This window comes from Cyprinus carpio, chromosome B2, assembly GCF_018340385.1.
Source record: "Cyprinus carpio isolate SPL01 chromosome B2, ASM1834038v1, whole genome shotgun sequence".
NCBI lineage: Eukaryota > Metazoa > Chordata > Actinopteri > Cypriniformes > Cyprinidae > Cyprinus > Cyprinus carpio.
In genome coordinates, this window is record NC_056598.1 from 29635524 (window position 1) to 29650662 (window position 15139).

At 36.5% G+C, this 15139-nt stretch overlaps 1 pseudogene; it reads left to right on the forward strand.

The window, feature by feature from the left end:
* The window catches only part of LOC109109060, a 54282-nt pseudogene extending 47017 nt beyond the window's left edge, over positions 1-7265 (forward strand).
* The last annotated feature ends 7874 nt before the right edge of the window (positions 7266-15139 follow it).

Genomic DNA, 15139 nt, shown 5'->3' on the forward strand with positions numbered 1-15139 from the left:
TGTTTATATAAGCAAAAACTAAATGCGGTGCAAAAAATCACTAAGAAAATAAATATACAATAAAAAAATATTTAATCACTCACTAATAAAAATAATAATAATAATTAAATATTCAATCAAATACAATTATAATTATTATTATTATTACATTTTCAAGTAAATTCATTTTTATTTGCAAATTATTATTATTGTTGTTAACATATATTAAAATAATATAAAATAAATAAATATTTTAAAATAATATAAAAATAACACTGAGGAGGTTGAGCTGAAACGTTTGTCTTTTCCCATCAACGATGAATGTAAAATAAAACGAAAAAAGAAGACTGTTTTTGTGAGTGCGGATCATGATCTCCTATACAAAATAATATTAAATTAAATAATATATTTGTTATTTATTTATTTCCCAAACATTACTTGACAGTTGTGATTCACCCTTATGTTTATGTAAATGTTGTGTATGTGAGATATGCATATTTCTCTCACCCTCTGGACTTCCTTCCATCGTTTCCTCTGCCGTCAGGAAATCGTGAACTTCAACTGTCGGAAGCTGGTGGCCTCCATGCCCCTGTTCGCCAACGCCGAGCCCAACTTTGTGACAGCCATCTATTGCTGAGAGAAGAAAGCTCCGTTTCGAGGTCTTCAAGCCAGAGGCGATTTCAGAATCGTCCGTGAGGGAACCATCGGCAAGAAGATGTAACTTCATCCAGCACGGCGTGGTGTGAACGTGATTAACCAAAGGAACGGTTGGCATGAAAGCTTTCCGACGGCGGTCCTACTTCGGAGGTAACGATGCGGACTCAATATACCTCGTTAAATTAGATGGGAATTAAATCCACAAATCTAATTAAACAAACTACAACAAATGAAATAATTTAACCCATAACATTTGAAATCATTTAATCCATAACTTTTATAACCATCTATTAATAATACATACATAAAATGAATTGAACTTTAAAGGCATTCAAAAACATTTTCAGTTAAAAGAGCATTCAACATCACGAAGTGTTTTTTACGTTTACCAACCTGCATCGGATCCGGTCACACCCTTGGATATTTAGATCTCATTGTGTAATTAAACAAGTGCCTAAATTTAATCACTTGTTATTTTCTAGCTGGGTTCTAACACTGCATTTTTAACAGGCGCTACTCGGCTTACTTTCTTCTAATGACTCTGAGAGGTAACATGGCAGTCGTTTCTGCTGCCATCAAAGCTGAACTATCAAGCTTTGTGTGATGGTGAGGAGAGGCACGATCCCTCTGCAGCCTTAAACCCGCATGAGTCATCAGCGCGCATATGAGACTCTCGGGCTGTGGGACCTTGGAAAGGTCAAAAATGAACTGATTGTCTAGTGTAGCCTGAGATTCAAGAAGAAAACGAGAGGGAAGCTGGCAAAATAAAATACTTCTATAACTCATCATTCACAACATTAAAAACGTAAAAAATGTACTGCTGTTTTCACAGCTAAGAGTGAAGTTCTCAGTCATGCTTCAAATTTGTCTCATGTGTTTCTTTTAAAATTCATATGGCAAAATAAAAACAGACACAGATTGTTATCTCACTCCCGTAAGGGATATCAAGACTGGATGTAAGACATGTCACTCTATCAAAAACAGGGGCAATTATTATTTTAGACTAACCATGCGGCGTCGTCGCGATTAGACCTTATTCAGTTTTCAGGTACTAGATTAAGCCCATTTATTTAAACATTTTTAACTGTTGATCTTTTTAACTGCTACACAATACAATTGAGGACCCACAAAATTGATTAAGTACACCATACTATCTCACATTAAAACCCCAACACCCCGCCTGTTCGCTTCATCGACCCGGGGGAGTTTCTTGGTACCGTTCTCTATCAGATTACACGCTTGTAGCTTTATGCCCCCTATGACCAGATCAATAATATATAAAATGCACATAAATAATTAAATGATTATGCGATAGTTTTGAATAAAATAAAAACAGATTTTTGCCATTAGGTCCGATTGGTTGATCGTACATTGGTCAGGGACACGTAAGGCCATTCCCTCCACTTTCATGGAACCGGAGATGGGCGTTGCCTCGATGAACTTCAATCGGTCCCCAATCACACGTTATGTTTTACAATGTCAGTTTCAATTTATATTTTGTATATTACCCTCCAAATCCAGTAAGGCCTTTTCTAATCAAAAATTTTTTTCAGAAAACATTACATACATACAAAATACATTTACATTAAATCTATCGAACAACAAAAATCTACTGGAAAAAAAATCTGGAAAAATCTTGTTAATATTTTGCGATGTAAGCATTTTAATTTTTTAACCTATTTTGCTGTTTTCACACTTTAAATTTTCCAGTTCAAAAATTTTTTTCTGCTTTTATCGAACTCGATCTTTGTGGTGATTTTGCCATTTTGATACACTGGTTGAATTTACCTGATTATTAGTGTATTTAGTTTAATTATTTTACCTAAAACTTACAGTTAAACTGAAAAACTAAAAGATCAGGAAAAACAAATAGAACTAGATGAAATAGAGATAATTCCAATGGAATTTATTATTGTACTTAGTCCCCCCACACTTTTCTTTTTTTTTTTAAGTAACATGAATAGTTTATTTTATGGTTTTAGTTTTAGTTGATTATAATAGCACTGATTTGCTCTCCATTTTTTGAGAGACTTTTCTTATTTGCAGTAGCGTGTATGGTACAGTTATGCCGAATTATAATGGATTTTACAAGTGCTATATATAACGAAGAAAGAAAAAAATAGATACACGTGAGGTTTGTGCTCATTGTGGTTTGTCCACACAAGAGGTTTGTGTTTGCACCTGTGGTGTGCTGTGTATGTATCACCTTATGGGTACTTGTGATTGTGGATTTAATTGACTGCCTTTGGTTTGATGAATGACCCGGCTCCAGATGAACGCCGCTAGATGACGACAGTTCTCTAAAATGAAAACCAAGGTCCAAGGTTCGACTGACACAATGGGACAGATTTGATGAAGCCATGATGCTAGGGTGCAGACAGGGGAAATGGAACTTGAAAAACAGAGGACCCTAATGGATGGGTCAGGACTTAATACACAGAATGAGCACAACATGTACGATGAATGACGTTATTATCTTCAGAGGCTTTTATGGGGTTTTTACTATCCCATCCTGAGGAGCTAGATGTTTCATAGTGTGTTATACAGTACATATACATATGACATATGCAGCCAGTATTACTGTGTGTGATCTTCTAAATATAGACACAAAGTAACCTTGCACATTCACCATGAAACAAGGTCATATATATACAGTACATATACATATGACATATGCAGCCAGTATTACCAGTCAAAAGTTTGGAATAATTAGGATTTTTTAATGTTTTTGAAAGAAATCTCTACTCACCAAGGCTGCATTTATTTGATAAAAATACAGTAATATTTTGAAATATTATTACAATTCAAAATAGCTGATTTCTATTGTAAAATACTGTATTTTAAAATGTAATTTATTTCTGTTATTCAATGCTGAATTTTTAGCTTTATTACTCCAGTCTTCAGTGTCACATGATCCTTCAGAAATCATTCTAATGCTGATTTTTTTTTTTTTTTTCTAAGAAATGTAAAATATATTCTCATCGGAAAATAGCATTTAAAATTGTAATATTACCATTACTGTTTTTTTTTTTTTTTTTTTTCTCCAAATAATAAGGACAGACTTGCATGGAAGACTGTTTCTGCACTGAATACAAATATAAAAAGTAACATAGTAAATCCTTTAGCTTGACAACTATGACTTTTCCTCACACCAAGTTTATATCCCGACATATTCTGACTTTTTTTCAATGTGCAAGTTTATATCCCGCAATTCTGACTTTTTTTCCTTGCAAATCTGACTTTATAACCCTATAATTCTAAGATAAAAGTCAGAATTGAGAGGAAAACATAATTGCAAGAAACAAATCAGAACTGTGAGTTTATATCCCACATTTTTGACTTTATATCTTGCAGTTGTGAGTTTATGTCTTGCAATTCTGAGAGAAAAGTCAGAATTGTGAGATAAAAAGTTGCAGTACCATTTTTTTTTTCTTTTCAGTGGCAGAAATGGGCTTCCATAGCCTTGGTGAGCAAAAGAGACTTCAAACCTTCAAACCTTTTTTTTTTTTTTCTGTGGAACACAAAAATGCAGGGGGTTTTGTTCATAAAATGAAAGTCAATGCGTTTGGGCCCCAAATGTTTTTCAAAATATCTTTTTGTGTTCCACAGAAGAAAGAAAGTGACAAGAAGCGGAGGAATTATTATTAGCAGCAGAAATATCAATTTAAATAGGATACGGGAACAGTATTTTAACACTGAAAATAAGTACACCCTTCATTTTAGACACGAGAGCTCCACTACGCAGGAATCTATCACACTTTGTCATACGCATTCAAATCACCATACTTTTGAATGACGTCTGATAAAGTAATTACTATTACGACGGCAGATATTTTACTTCACACCTGTCAATGCGAAGACTCTTCAGGTTTCAGTTTTCGAGCAATTAACACACTGGAACGAATAAGGTCACAAAGTTCCTTCCCAAGAGCCGCAATATCAAAGGATGTGTTTTAATCAATTCCGTGCTCTTGAATCTTAAATGTGTGGTGTTGTTTCCTTCTCCGTCAGAGATCTGTCGTGACGCAGGGCGGCTGGCCGTAGTACAGCGAGTCGTGCGCCGCGACAACTACTGTGCGCCTGTATTCGCTCTCCGTTGGATAATTTTTAATGAGGTTTTGGAGGAGTAGCCCATGAGAGCGGGCTTTTGAGACCGTGGCCATTGACCGACTGGACCGCTTGGGTAAGCGAAACTTTTCAAAGAACACTTAACATAGCTAAATCTTTAAAAAATACCTTATTTATCTCTAATAAAGCAACACTGACTTTCTAAATACAGAAAAAAACACTTGTTGAGCTTGAAAAAAACCTGTTAACAGTAATGCACTTGTCCTATTAACTTCTATTGTTTTCATATTACTCTAATGTGAATGTTCCGGTGGGTTTAACAGCAGAATGGGAATCAATCTTCATGGTTACAGAGGAACACTTAGTAACTGTCCTTTAACAGGGTAACCGATAGATACTTAAGAAATAAATAGGATAAATAAGTAAAAGGTTAAGTCCTTTATTGCTCAAATCTATCATAGTTTTTAATAAAGTTCCTGTGGATTCTGCATAACAACAGGAAAATTGCTCACAGCAGGCGATTTGAAATCCGACTGTGTATATTAAATTCCATGAAGAAAATGGGTTGTTGATAACAGCGGTTCTACAGGCGTGGTGTGTAAGGCTGTGCTGAGATGCATGGGGGATAACTTAAAAACAGCTTCTCATGAAGGGTTTTAGCCTGCAAAATACACACACGACATGTGTATGCCTCAAAATGACTGTTTAAGACGTCCGTAAAAAAGGATTGTAAGATGGAGAAAACTGACAACTTAGTCATTAATAGACCAGCTGGTTGTTGGAAGGACTGGAGGAACCATGCCTGTTATCCATACCTATTGTTAAATGAAGGTTGTTAAAAGTTGTATAAATCATGCGTTTAAAGTCGGACTCATGAATATTCCTTTTGTTTATAAAAGCAAGTTGTATTAAGTCTGTATTTTTCCTCTAGACTTTTATTTTAAAAAAAGCTCAATTTTTATCAAGAAGTAGAGCACTAAAAGGTGCTAAAGTTTTCTATTACTTTTTATGGTCTGTAAGTTGTACTCATTTGAATAGATTTTATTTTAGATTTTATTTTGTACTTGAACAACAAATTCTTATTATTATTATTATTATTATTAATGCAAATCCACAGACTACTTAATTATGTGACCCTTACATAATAGGACTTGATTTTGTTTACTTTTTATGAAATACAATTAAATGATTCTCATTAAACCCAATTATAAAATAAGAAACACAACCTTAATGTATTTATATGATAAATTCTTACAAAAAAAATAATGTTAACAAACTTATACAACAACACCATTTAAGTAAAAAGTTGTGGGGGAAATGTGATTATTTACTGTCTTCCTGCCATGTTGTGAAAAGGGATGTTCTTCGCCATGTGTGAAATTTTTTTTTTTGTTTGTCTTTTTTTTTTTTTTTTTTTTTTTTTTTTTACAATTTGGGGAAAATCTGTACTTTTCATGCTATGTTAATGGGATGCAAAAGTGTACTGTACCCATAGAAAATGACAATTTATCTCTCATTGCAGGAAAAAAGAATTCCATCTTAATGAACAAAGTACAGCACGACTTAAACTCCGGCATCTTAAACAACCATGAGAATGAGATGATCCAGGATGTGAAGCCGACGTGAGATGGTGGAACTGGATGACCTGCAGCGCCCACGCGCCATGTCCATGACGCCCTCCATCCCCGGCGGGTTCTTTGCTCCGCCTGGCCATTCGCAGGGCAGCGGCTCTGCCATCGCTTCTCTACAGCAGGCAGTGGCCATGAGCTTCTGTCCCCAGTTTGGTCCGATGGTGGGTCCCAGCACCATGCAGTCGCCCCGGATGGTCCGACGGTTCCAGGTAGTGCAAAACCTTGCCAGTCCGGTGACGGTTTCTCCTCAGCAGTCTCAGCTGGGGCTTGGCGTGCTCGCCGGCGTCTCTATGGCCAGTCCGCCAGTTCAAAGCCCACTAGCGGCGGCGGGCGGACGAACTTTCCAGTATGGGAGTGGCCCGATGGGCGCACGCTCTGGATCTCAGCTGTCACTCATCCAACAGCACATCCCCAGTCACACAGGGCCCAAAGGAACCCAACCACTGCAACAAATAGGGAGCCTGACCCAAGACGCCAGAGCCCTGTCGGCTTCCCAACCCTCCCTGCCACAAGATGGCACTCCACCCATTGCTCCCAGCCCACCACCGCACGAACCCAGTCTCCTCGGCGTCGATCGGACCACCTCAAGCACCCCATCCTGACCATAACAGGGCCTTCTGGAGTCCGGAGTGCAGTTCCTCAGAGAATTTCCTCAGTTCCTCACCAGGCGTCCACAGCCGCGGTTGGTAGTTACCCATCTACGCCGCCCCCTACAGGCACCTCCACCCGCCCAGTAAGCGGGGACCGGACTCTGTTATCACGCAAGAAAGATTCCATAGGTCAGCCTTCCTGAGGACGGACTTCACAGCCAGATCACGACTGTCGTCCAACCTCTCGGCCGAGAACTCTGAGACTCTTTGCAAAACTTTTTGTGAGTCAACGTTCGTTCTTTTTGCTCAGAAGGCCCCCCTCGTCGGGTGGGTTTCATAGGATACCAAAGGGGAAAGGCTTGTAGATCAGACTAAGTCGTGGTACATTACGAAATTTTCGGGCGAAATTAGTCGTTCCAAAACAGGAATCGTCCGCTCAGGAGTTTCGGCACACAGTTGATTATTTTGAATTTCACCCACTGTTTACCAATGAGCGCAGGTTTTGAGAGTTCTGTGCTTTTTCATCTCACTACAGCATGGTGACAAATTTTGCTGAAATGATCGCTAATGTGACCCTCACCTACCTAGATTTAACGTCTCTTCAGCGAATTATTCATGAGGGTAAGACTGACTCGCGAGTTGTATTGTAGTGCCGCCCCTCCCTGTACAGCTTCGGATGCCTCTGAGTATATTTGGTTCTTTTATCGTCTCGAGTGAAAGAGGTTAAAGAAATCCTGTCGTCGTGTTATTGTGGGTGTTGTTCTGTTAGAGTTCCTACAAATGCAATCGGGCGACTAAAAAATCAGGGCACATTGCTTTAAGAGATGACAAATGAAGAGATTTGACTGCTTTGCGGAAGGGTTTTTGAACGTCCTCCATTCGTTTGTATAAGACTCCTACTTGTAGCCAATCGAATTACTTCATGTCTTCACTTTGTTGTAAAATATAGATGACGAGAAAAAAACAACTACAAAAAAGTATTATGGACCGCTGGTCGATCTTATATCTTAATGTAAATAAAGAGAGTAAAAAAGGGATAAAAAAAAAAAACCAACCAAGAAAAAAAAAAAAAATAAGTTCTAATAGAAAACACACACAAATTGTATATACTCGAAAACCAAAGTGGAGCTGAACACAAAGTTTTGGTTGTTTGGCTGTGTCAACTGAGAAAAACAAGTCAAAACGAAAACATGTCCTCGTATGTTTAACTGCCTTGATTCCAAGTTTAGAGTGTGTGCGTTCTTTTCTATCTTTTCAAATATTCCAAATATTCTTATTATACTTTATAAAACTGATAAAACTAACTGAAATAAAATGAATGTAATTCTTACCATTCTATCACATTTTTACCGTTGTCGATAAAGGCAATACGTCACTGCATCGAGATTGAAACTGAGAGTTGAGACTTGAATGCAAATGGCTGTCATTTAAATTAGCAGTCAAAACCAATATAAGCATGCGCTGTTTTTGTGATCCATGTTGATCTGCACATGCCATAAAATATAATTCTGCCATAATTCTAGCCCTGCCTTTTAATACGAAAGCTTCATATTCGTCAGCATAAGCCCTTTAATCAGTGTTATTCAGAGAATGTTCGAATGCTCATCTTTTCAAGGCACTGGATAAGGTTGCTGCATGTTATGAATTTGTCCTCGTTTTCAGAAAGTTACATGTCATTCTTTGTCACTTTTTGTTTGGGGGTCTATGGACAGTTGCAAGCCGTTTCAGTAATGGAAACAGGTTTTGTAATGTTGTTATGGTTCTCTGTGTGAGTTTTTTATTTTAATTTCACGTTTTGTAAGTACTACACAGACACAAAATAAATAGAAAAATTCACAATTATTGAAAAGGATAATTAGGTCAGAGAAGTTGGTTATTCCGTGTGTAGACCTTAAAAAAATTGTAATACTTTGGATGAAAAATGTAATAATATAAAAATTAAATCACAGACACTATTTGACTATATAGTCTAATAGTATTGTAAAAATAGTAAATCTATCTTCTATATCTATTTACATTTATTTCTATATTTTACAGTTAAACAGTGACATTTTATAACATGTGCTGTTGATGTTTAAAAATAGATCCTGATTTGCACAAATGTACTGAGATATCTAAAACATGCTGCTATTAATGGACTGTAAACGTTAATACAACGTAGTTTGGTGCACGTGGGGTCAGTTTGCAGGCCTAATGTGGAAGCGCTGGCTGAATTGGTGATTTGTTTGATTGCTTGTGAACAGATGTAAACTATTGTGGTTGAGTTACGAACTATGTCTCATTTTACACAATAATGTAGTTGTTTGTGTTCATTGTCAACTGCTTGCAGATTTTTTCTCACTGTGAAATTGTATAATATGACGCTGTACCTTATTTTATCGTGCAAAACCAGGCCAGTATCATAGGGAAAAATGATTTTAGAAAAACAAAAACGAGATTGGTGCGTACTAAGGTTTTGCATGTAATTGCACCCGTGGCATTATGATGTGATCGGAATAGTAAAAACGCCAGGAATAGATCAGTAATAATTCATGCAAATGGAAAGTGGTGTATTTGACCGATTATTTTAGCGATCACATCCGAAGTCCTTTAATCAGATATTCTAGCATTCGTTTAATTTTTCTAAGTCTTGTTTCTTCCTAACGTGATCCATATGATGATTATATTAACACAAAGCAACCCTGTTTCCCCCACTAAGCGCCCTCTATAGGACGGATCATCACAATTCCCCAGTTGGTACTGGATAATTTGGAGAATTTGGGAGTTGTGCGATTGAAACAGGGAGCTTCAATCTTACAACAAAAACAAACAACATTGGACAAGACACTTCCTGAAACCCCATTTTATGGATTACTATTGATTTTACAATATACAGTAAGCCTGCTAAGTTACACAAACTTATGATGGCACAGATCAGATCATTTTGCCTGCATGTTTTTTGCAAGGGTACAAACACACGCGATCATATGTTTTTCCAGCTGATCTGTGTCACTTTAAAATGTGGTTCTGAAACTGACAATCTATAGGATGTGTCTGGTCATAATGTTCAGCATCTAAGCACTTGTGGCCCCTAGGGCTAAAATCATCACTTTGTTTGCTACGCTAAGATCAGTGAATTGGCATTGGAATTGCTCCATTGCCTAGTTGTGTCCTTAAGAGAACTAGTTCACCCAAAAATTAAACAATTTGCTTAAGATTTTCTCACCGTTAGTCCATCCAAGTTGTTTTTGTTCTTCATGTTTCTTCATCAGAAAAGAAAATGTCGCAATTCCATCACTTGCTCATCGCCAATGGATCCTCTCGGACTTGCAATTCACGAAGCTGTCCGTCAGAAATGAGATCCAAACAGGTTTTAGATACAAACATGTATTTGTAAGAAACTCACCATCATTCATCCATAATCTTTAACTTCAAACTGTGGTTGCTTTTGGATCCAGACTATAATATTGGTTCCCTTTAGGTGTCTCGTCCTGATCAGGAGAGAATCTAGCCACAGCTCAAGTCACCGTTGTACCAGTCCCAAACAGTCCCAAACATTTCTAAACTAAATATGTGGGTGGCTTTTGATGTGCGATACAACTAGAGATGGACTTAATTCCCCATGGGGAAGGCCGTCCCTCTAGGGACTTGTATTGTTGGCCAGAAGAAATTATGTAGATTTAATTATAAATAGTTTGCCAATCCAATAATGATGGATTTGTCAGCGTAGCACTTTGGTGAGTAAGTGCAGTACATGCGATATGGTTTCTAAATCTGTTTCCAATGCAGAACTGCAAACTCATCTACAGACTGTTGAATGGCATGAGGGTGAGTTCTTTTTCGTTTTTTTTCAGGTGAATGTAAACATAGTAGCATATGTGCATTATGGCTTAGCATTGTATACAGTCTTAACAACACCACATCTACACTGGGAGCAATATTAAAAACAAATAACTGTGTATAAAATTTAACTTAATGGAAGCATCACAAAATGGGCCTTGAAAGTAATGTGTCCAAGCATTTACCCTGTAAGCTTGACATATTAATAATAGTCCAGAAATTTTGGAGACACGCATAGCAGTTTAGTGAACCTTTATACACAATATCAAAGTCAAAAAATTTTAGGGCTTTTGTGGCGCATAGTATTATATACACATTGGAGTGATAATTGATTCAGAGGGCTCAAAACCGAGGAAAATAGTTTGAGGGCAGATGCTGATATTTATAATGGCAAAAATAATGATATAGCTTGTACTGTAAAATCAATAGAATCTTTATAACAGTATAGCAGACTATACGTATCGCTCTCATACACATTGTTCTTATAAAGATAATATTTAAATGCATAGTTTGATGATCAAAACATACTGCCGTGCAATACAATGATGACGGCACAAAGTTGGAAACAAATAAACGTTCCTCAATTATCATATTTTATACTCATAATTTTACAGAATTTTTCTAAACATGATTTACAAAACAGAAATTATAAAAAAGATAAGCTTAAAACGGCCCCCCCCCCCCCCCCCCACCTTTAAACTATCGATGAGACGATAGAAGGCATGTAGTAGACTGGTGTGGGCCACATGTTTTAACAGCGGATACACTCTTAAACAGTCAACTTTATAGTGTTAGAATACATAGGTTTTACATTTACTTTTATGCATTTTTAGGCAGAAATGCTTTCATCAAAAGCAAGTTACCTTGCATTAAGATCATGCCTTTGAATCCATAGCATGCATTCATTCTGGAAGCAAACCCATGTGACGTGGTGTTGCAGAGCCATAGCTGTACTCTGAAGCAAGACAGGAATGCATGAACTTAAATTAATAAAACCATTAATTGTATTTCAGGCTGAGTGGAAAACAATCTTCTGAAACGAAGCCATGCGAAAATAACACCAAGGCATTTGTCAACTTTATGGCATGTGAGTAAATTTATCGCATGTTTTAAAATTTTAGCGGCGCGATGCTCGCCTCCATGTAGATGGCGGTCCTAAAGGCAATATTTCAATCAAACTAAAAAAAGCCCCAGTAAAAGACAGCAAACTGAACCACCTCCACAAGGCATCTCCTGTAACATAAGAGTCTGATGATATTACTGCTGAGAAAGGAAGGCTAGAAATGACAGTCCGTTTGCACCGATTGGTGGCGCGATAAGACTTTATCACAGGAATTGCAAATAGAATTCCTTTTTTTTCCCCTTCTTTGGCGATATTCTCAGTAAAGGGCAGCATTCTGTTTCCTGGCAATAAACCTCTCAGATCTGCTAGGTGCTTTACTGTTCTCCTCGCCCAAGGGCACAACCACTCTTTTAATTTTCGTCCTCAGGCATTGGTCGATAAGATGGGTCTTGGCAGTGAATGTATGCTAATAAACGAAATAAAGCATACCTTTAGCAGAGGTAATGGTTTGAGCCCCTAATTAAGCTGTGCTGTCTGATTGGTCGCAAGGGATATTCGTACCAATATAAGTAATATTACAAGTCGCCTTCCATGGCAAGACTCATATATAACCCGTTCCATAGCGCTCTACACCTGCAGCCTCGTCCTGTCCGTTAAGTCTCCTGTGTGGAAACCATTACAGTTCTATTCTTGCTTATCCAGGCAATCTTCCCTGCTAGCTGCTTGAAGGACCAGGACGACAGACTGGAACCTTTCCTCTATATTTTCCCGCCATGCCACAAATGTAATCAAGGGTACTTAGGTATTTCTGTTTAGAGAAGTGTTTTTTCTGATTTTTCTTCTCCCTTGTACTGTCTTGGTTTGGCTTTTTCTGTTTTGACAATGTGCCCCCATGCACAACGTACTGTAAAATACCTAGATGCCTAGTATTCTAGTTTCAAACTATTCTATTTTTAGTGGTATGGTGGCTCTACGAAAGACAAAAGCAAGTGATTGTCCTTTTATTTTTAAGAAAAGTTACACCCAAAATGATTGCTTTAAAACTCTTCACCAGCTCTTTTCTATACAAAGTTCACTGTGACCATGTTTGTCAGACTACAAAAAGAGCCAGTAAATAAATATATAAAACAACCTTACAATGGAAAAAATCTTAATCAGTATTTTTGTCTTGTTTTCCAAATATCTACATATTCTTAAACCAAAAAGCAAGATATTAACTCAATTGTTTTTAATGTATCAAAATTAGGTGAGTTTGTTTAAAGTAAGAACAAGTATCTGCCAATGGGTTTAAAAAAAAAGTAGACTTTCATGAAAGTTTCACTTTCAAGTACAATTCATAGGGAAAACCAGATTCATTTTCATAAACCACTCACAGATGTTTTGTTCTCGTTTTTAAGCAAAAACTCAGTTAATTATGTAATTTTGCTTTTTTTTTTCTCGCATTTTTATTTTAAGTATTTTATCATTGAGATTATATTCTAAGTTCTATTAATATTTTGATTTATATATATATATATATATATATTCTCTGATATATATATATATATATATATATATATACTTTTTTAGTCAAAAAGTTTGTTTAATATTTTACTTTAGTTTTAGTTATTTTCATACATCAAGTTAAACTAATTGAAAATGATAAGTGTTAATAAAATTAGTTTTAGGTATTTCATTTTAAGTACTAAAAGTTTTTATGTTTTTTAGTTAACTATAATATCCCTGGTGCAGTGAATGATTCATGCACTATATTCAATATCTTATATAATCATACATATTGAAATCTAGGCTGTTATTTTCAAGTAAATAAACTAGTTTCTGTTCTTTTTGGAGCTTGACAGGCATTCATCTCTGAAAGTCCACTGTATGAATAAACTGCATAAAGATTCTTCAGAAATTCTCCTTTTATTATCCACAGAAAAAAAGAAATAAAAAACTGTATACAGATTTGGAACACCATAAGAGAGACTAAATACACAGCATTTTCACTTTTGGGTGAATTAATCCTTTAACCTTGCAATATATGTACAGTAGCTGCTAATTAGTGTTAGCGAAACAAATACCCAGCATAAACCCTAACGACAACCACAACACTTCTTTTCTTCAACAACCATCAGCCCATCACTAAAAAATAACACTAAAATGGAGAACGTTAATGAGGACCTTTGTTTTTGGATCTACTGTACCAAAGCCAGCATTTACTTTAGCACAGGTCTGGTAAGAGCTTCTGGAGGGTTTGCTGTTGCAGTTCATAGACATCACAGCGGATTCAATGATGATGAGACTTTCTAGCACATATAAAAGATGGAAAGACTGTGTTATTAGTGATTTCGAGACTATTTGTAAAGCAAATGATGTTATCATGTGGAAAAAATGGCAACTGCAGTAAGATGTTACAATTCCAGCATTGTCAGGATATAAAAATACGGCAGACCTGGGATACTGAGTTATAACAGTTTTTTATTGCAGGCATCAAGAAAAGGCATCTGCAATGCATTTCACTTCCACAATGTGATGTATTTGTGATTGCAGCAGGATATTGGGAATTGCTTGGGATGGTGAAAAGTTGGTTCCTTACCTGGAATGAAAAGTGAGATTGGATTATTATAGAGGACTTCTTTTCTCCCGAACTCTGGGATGTAAAGACTGAAGCTCAAGTTTAAACTCCAGAGCATCTTCCAAACATCTTTATGGTAATGCTTTGTTTTTTTTTTTTTTTAGCTAGTTGCTTTATACTTTCGTTATATTACCGTGTTTTACTGTCCGCAACAATATTCCTTCAAATATATGTTCCAAAGGGGTTTTTTTGCAGCAGATGGACTTAAAGAAAATATTGGGTGTCCTCCAAGAATGCTTAAACAACTTCTTTTTTTTATTTTCTTATGTAAAGAACTTTTTAAAAATTCGAAAGAAACCGTTGTTCCCACTCTTAAAAAAAAATCAGGTCATTCTTTTGTGGCATCTATGCTCTCTCAAAAATGACCTTTAGCTATGGATGTGTAAATGATTTAAAATGTTTTCTCCAAACTAAACAAAAAGGTTCTTTCTCCTAGACACCTGTTCACTCGATAAGCTTGTTTTGGTGGGACCGGGGCGCAAAGCAAAACAGGTTATTTGTGCTATGATTAGAATCTTTTGTGTACTGAATAGAGTACAGGGATTTTACAGGTTTTTCATGTAACCATGAAGATAGTAAAGGTTTGGAACCATTTTTTTGAACACTTTGGACATTTATGAACGGCCTGAAATTGTGCTGAAGCGCTAGTCATGTGGGAGAACATCAGCAAAGCCCTTGTTAATTCACGGCTCCTTGTTGTGGTCTTGTTCTTTAA